The sequence below is a fragment of the Sturnus vulgaris genome, chromosome 2 (assembly GCF_052056855.1).
Source record: "Sturnus vulgaris isolate bStuVul1 chromosome 2, bStuVul1.hap1, whole genome shotgun sequence".
In the NCBI taxonomy this organism is placed as follows: domain Eukaryota; kingdom Metazoa; phylum Chordata; class Aves; order Passeriformes; family Sturnidae; genus Sturnus; species Sturnus vulgaris.
The window spans coordinates 76,137,413-76,143,971 of record NC_142244.1 but is presented as its reverse complement, the minus strand read 5'-3'; positions in this window follow the sequence as shown (position 1 = coordinate 76,143,971).

Below are 6,559 nucleotides of genomic sequence, written 5' to 3'. Positions count from 1 at the left end.
ACAGTTTTAGTAGTGGCATAAGGGTAAAGGGTCCTGTAAGACAAGCCTGCTAAATAAAAGGTCGTGAATTGATCCCTGTTTCTTAATCAAACAGCTTTCTACCACATTGCTTAGGGCCAGATCAGTTTTAAGATTTTTTGGAAATAAGCCACTTCATATATTCCAAAACAGGGTCAGAGAGAAAGCTAATATATAAGTAGGATAAACAACTTGTTCTTTTGCTCACAATGTTTTCCTTTATTTTATTTCTACTGTTTTAGACATAAAGAGCTTTAAAGACATTCATACACAACAGAAGGGTGCAAATGGTGCTGGTATTTTAAAAAACAAACAAACAAACATCCTACCTACAAACATAAACCAAACAGAAAGTGCAAACTGAAATAGAATTCCTTATTGTCATGGTGACCTTCAGTGAGGAATGATATTCCCAAGCTCTCAGAGGAGGGTGTGCGGCACCTGGGGATGAGGGCAGAAAACACGCTGTATGAGAAAGCATCAAGGTCCTCTAATGGATAAAGCTTTTTTTAAATTTTATATTGTGTAATTAAACAGTCCTCTCCTCTTAGTATTATCTTACCACACAAGTAAAGGCCCATCTAGTAGCAAGGTAAAGATATATGCTTATCTTCAGTTATTGAGGGATGTTAACCGTTCCCAAAGAAAACTAAGCACCAAAAGCATCATTGACCAGAGATGGCATAAATTAAAGCAGATATTCTTTAAAGTATTAACATCACTTTACAGATTTCAAACATTATTGACAGAGTCAGTGGGAAACATCAGATAACATGGAATTTGTTTATCACCGCAAAAATAAAATAAGAAAATAAATATATGGACAGATAAATTGACAAAGGATGGACTTCTAAATAGATGACCCTATATCAAAGAGTATATTATTTATATTGAGCCTAACATTCATTGCAAAGTAGGCTGAGACATTTCTGACACCACATTAAGTTGGAAAGAATGTCAAGTGGAAGTTTACCACTCATGTTAAATTTGGTGTCGTATACATGAAGCAGGTTCTTACATTCTATAAAGAAGTTATAGAATCCAATAGTTTATAAAGATACACTAATGAGGTAAAAGAGCGACTAGAAGAAACTAGAAAAGAAGGTTCCCAACATAACCATATCAAGGAGCAAGAGCACGAGACAGAATAACTCCTAAAACAGCACTGGGCTGCAGTGGCATGGAAAAGTTTATGAACACTTGTCTAATTTATTTTCACTAAATGCACTATAATTTAAATTGACATATTTTGTATTTACCAATACAGAAATCAAAATATGTGAGAGAGTGTTATTCTAACAGTTCTCTAAAGTGGTACTGGTGAACTAGGATATTCATTCAACTTCACGGTTGGGATCCATTTTAGGATCAGCTGTAGAGTGGATAAAAATATTTCCTTAATCAGCTAACCTGATTGGCATGGGGTAGGATTCTTTGATGTGCAAAAGATATAAAACCTTTTTTCAATGGAAATCTTCTGTTCAAACAATGATTTGCTAATTTTTATCTGATGCATTTATATTTTATATGAGTTATAATTAAGAGTTTAGGCAGTTGCAATTTTACTTTAATTATTGCAACCTAGTGAAATTTTTTTTAAATCAATATTAATCTTAAATTCTCCTCAGTCTTGAATGTCATTAAAGTCAGACTTAACTCAGTGTTGTTTCAAAAATGCTTTTCTGTCTCCAGTTTTAAACATTGTTGTCCAGTTCCACTTAAGGACAACATTAAGTAGTTTAATTCTAACTGATCTGCACAAATTTATCACAAACAATAACATAAGGCAATGAATGGTAAACAAAACTGGTTCTCCTGCTTATTCTTTAAAATTTAGGCTTCATATCAATCTTTTGAAATCCCTTTGGGGTTTGTGTTGAGTGATGGATTTAATATAGACTTTTTCCTCCCTGTGTCACTAACACAATATCTACAGTCTATAAATACTTGTACAGAGAACTTTGCATAAAGAGTGATTTGGTTTTGAAAGTTAAATTGAGAATTATAGCTATTGTAAGCAAGGAGATAATTTTCCAATATTTTTGGACGATGCTTAGCCTCCTAGACTGTTTTCTGTCTGCAGTATGGTATTTCCAGAAGATTTCTAGTAATTTGAAGTCACCTATAAGAAAAAGGGCTGGTGATTGTGAGACTACTCCCAGCTGCTTATAGAATATGTCTTGTTGCTAAATTATGTAGAAAATTACCAACATAAATACATAAAATAGGACGAAACAAATGCATTAATTTGCTTCTTACTTTAAAGCTTTTTCTTGTATCAGCATCAAGCAGATACCTATTTTTAACGATTCTCTACCCCATTAGTAGATGGAAATTCAAAGTGCTGCTGTAAAAGGGAGAAAATAAAATAATTAACTATAAATAAATTTTCATCACTGCATATATGGTATCAAATGCACTTTAATAAATATGTACTGGGTGCGTGTGGCAAGGCTGTGGCAGTGTGAAGGGGTGGCCGCCTGAGAAGCTCTTTGTAAATTATAGTGTGGGAGCAACTCACACTGAAAAAGTTCGTGGGGGACTGTCTCCTGTGGGAGTGAGCCCACGCTGGAGCAGAGAATGTAGTCCTCACACTGAGGAGAAAGCAGCAGCAGAGCAGAAGAGACAATGGGTGATGAAATGGCTGCAACCCTCATTTCCCATCCCCCCAGCTCTGGTGGGAGTGAGGACACAGAGAAGTGGGAATGAAATTAAGGTCAGGAAGAAGGGAGTTGTGGGAGTAAGGTGTTTTAAAGATTTGATTTCATTTCTCATTGTAATGCTCTGATTCGATTGCTAATCAATTCAATTAATTTTCCCCAGTCTGTTATCCCTATGAGAGTATATGGGATGATGTGTGACCTCTTCCTGTCTTTATCCTGACCCATCAGCTTTTTTTAATATTATCTCTGTCCGATTGAAGAGGGAGAGTGATAGCGTGGCTTTGCTGGGCATGTGGCATCAGCCAGGGTTATACCACCATATTCTAACCCATGACAGGATACAGAGTATGTGCATATAACAGGAATTAATTAAAGTGTTAATTTTTAATGAGCATTTGGATATTCATAGCAATAGAATTAAAATTTCCTGAAATTATTTGCTTTATTATATGAATTTTAGAAGTTATATTATAGAAATTAAGAAAAAGGTATTGACAATTGGGAAGTATGATAGATACGTTTTCAAGATTAAATTCAAATCAGAATCAGTGAATGAGCTAGTTCTTTCTTCATACTCTCATAATATTTCAAAGAGCAATATGATTTTGCAAACATTTAAGTGGGAAGTGCAATATTCTTTATAGTGGGACTTCAGTTTTATAGTCTCTCCTTTCATTATCTATGATGAAAGTAACTTCTGTAAAGAGGTCATCACTTTCCACTCCCTTTACTCCACTTTCAGCCCGTCAATTTAATTTCTTTTTTTTTTTTTTTTTTTTTCATATGTGAAGTCTGGAATAATATCCATTTAGCAGTATCTTCTGATCATGTTCCAGGAATGAATAAAGCAGCAAGTTGTAGCTAAAAGATAGTGAGGAAATTGGATAAAAATGAATGACCATTTTAATAATAGAGGTTCAGATTCTCTTTTGTAATTCACAGTAGAATGCAACTTGATGGTCTTCCTTTGGCAACTTACACTATAATATGACAAAATATTAATATGACAAATACAAATGAAAATATAAAAGCAATGGTATTTTATGGGATCTCATATATTTGAGAATTTGTGATAGTTATGATAAAATATTTAAGGAAACTGCTCAGGAATCTTTCATCAAATAATAAATATAGTTTTTAAAATTCTAACTTAATTTACCTCTATCTCTTTTCACATACACAGACACAATGCATGCAACTGTATCAAAGTCAAGATTAGAACTGAATGTATTTTGTTTTTAATTACTGAACTAGTGATTCAAAATAGGATAACTCCACAGAAGATAGAGAATTCATGTTAAGGAGCTGCCAATTCCCAGTGAAATTCAGAACCCAGGGGTTTTCTTCCTAGTCTATTTACATCAAATCCAGTCCACTCTAGCACCGAGGAGGAAGTGGCTGTTGGTGAGTACTTTCCCCAGTCTGACAAGCAGCAGATTGGAGCCCACACTGCAGGGGCAGGTACTCAAACACATGTGCATGCACACACACACGGAACATCAGCTTGGCTCATCACAGAGCACTGGGTTAACAGCACACAAATAAACACCAATTGCTCTCACATAAATATGAACACAGAAGCACAGGGCTATTTTTCTTTCCAGAGAATTAGGACTACGGATCACTGGTGGATGCACAGGTCCTGTCGCCCTAAACTATCTAAATTTAACAGCCAACAACAGACAAAGATCCATTAAATAGATATTTAATGACATGGATGACATTATTTAAGTCTGCTTAATGTCCATGCCCAGATCTCACACAATTTATAAATTCATTGGATCAAGGGCTGTTTTTTTCATAGATGTGGGTCTCCTGTTCATTGTCTGGTCATTTGTTAGTAAATTACACAAACATACAGAAGCTAGATGTATCAGTCAGTATTTCCAGTTGCCAGCTTCTAGACCTCTCTTCACACATGCATATTATAACTGAGACCACAAAAAAGCCCAACATGCCACATGATTTAATAAGAAGATAGGACAGATTTCAGTGATCAGGGGCAGGGTTCAAACAGAAAAATTTGCTTGCTTGCAGTTCACCAGCTATTTTTACTCCCTCTTCTCTCTTTTCCCATGCTTGTTCTTTGCCCGTATGCCTTGATCCTTCCCCTTTCCTACCATTGCTACCTCTTAATAAACAATGTGTCAAAACCTAGTTGTTTTTTCACTAGTCTCACTTTTCCCATGTTTATTTCCTATATCCATATCCAGATTTGGTGTTTCCAATATGGTTACCAAGGCTATTTCAGTCTTCCACCATATCACCAATGGGACTACATGAGATTCTCCTCCCCAAAAGCTGTGTGCCTCCCTGTATTGGGTTTGGCTGGCAGGGAGCTCCTTTTGCCTTTGCAGCCCTCATTTTGCCTGTGCTTTGGGGGCTGCTGAGCAGGGCTGCCCCAGCATCAGTGCTCTCTCCCCAGCACTCCTCCCCACCAAGGGGTTGGGGATGGGCAGGATCCTGGGAGGGGACACAACCAGGCCAGCAGACCCAAATTAGCCAAAGGGGTTTCCATACCATATGATGTCAGCTCAGATATAAAAGCTAAGGGAAAGATGAGAGACTAGAACTCGTTATTTACAGTGTTTGTCTTCCTGAGTAAACACTACACGTGCTGAAACCCTTCTTCCTGGGATGTGGCTGGCTGTTGCTTGCTGATTGGAATTTCCTATTTGTGCAGGCACAAACTTTCGCTTTTCCTTTAGTAGGCCGCTTTATCAAAACCTACAAATCATTTTCCATCTTATTTTTTCTCACTTGTCCAACTGGGAAGGGGGAGTGATAGAGCTGAAGTTCCATCCTGAATGTTTCACAAGGACAGAATTTTCAGTCTTTTTAGAAGCTTCTTGATATATTTGTGTAATACACCCTGTACTTTAATTTTTTTCTCTATAAAATCATATACTTAATGAAGAATATTAAAAATAAAATGTAATTATATTGCAATTTCAGACAGGTTACTTGGTGATTTTCAGTAATCATTCATTAGTAATTAATTATTTTTTCTGTTCCATTTTTTTTTAATACAGCCAGTGAGTTAGAATCAATTATACATTGAACATTATACAACCAAAGCTAATCACAGAAGCTTCATTTGAGTTAATGTATTATTAATAGATGCCTTTCATTCCTTGAAGTGTAGGCATTTCTTATTGTGATATGATAGTAAATACTAATAATCAAAAATTTCACAATGTCATGATAAACAAAAGATGAAAAGCCACAGTTGTAATGGGATAAAATTATATTTTTTTCCTATTGTGCTGTTGTTTCCTGAAAATTAATTTTAGTAATCATTAGCAAAGAATAGATTTTTTTGTGTGTGTGTTGGTGGTGATATTTGGTTTGGGTTTTTTTGTGAGTGTTGTTGGAGCTTTTTTATTATTTGAAGTGTTCCTCTTAAATGCAAATACTTACAAACAAATGAAAAATAATATATTATAAGAATCTCTTTTCTCCTATATGCAGGCCAGAAGTAACATGTACATGAAACAATTTTTTTCATTTCTGTACATTTCTGAATGGGATGGTTTCATAAACAAGAGTTTATCAGTGATGGCTTTTACACATTACTGTAATAAGTTGCCTATGGACATATATTTTTAACAGGGAACAGAAGAGTATCCAAGAAAAAAGCAAGGACCAATGAAAAGTTTATATATTAAAAATTTAAGAACAGAAATAAAATATTTTTTATGTTTCCCATCAAGAATTTGAATCACAAAATTCATTATCCATGGATAATTAATTTTAAAATATATTATTGAACTATATGTCAATCAATCTTACTTTTCAAATTACAATTTTGTTCGATTAAGTTCATTCTGATTAACTGAGACTTTATAGTGTCTTAATGAATTTAATGCAAACTGAAT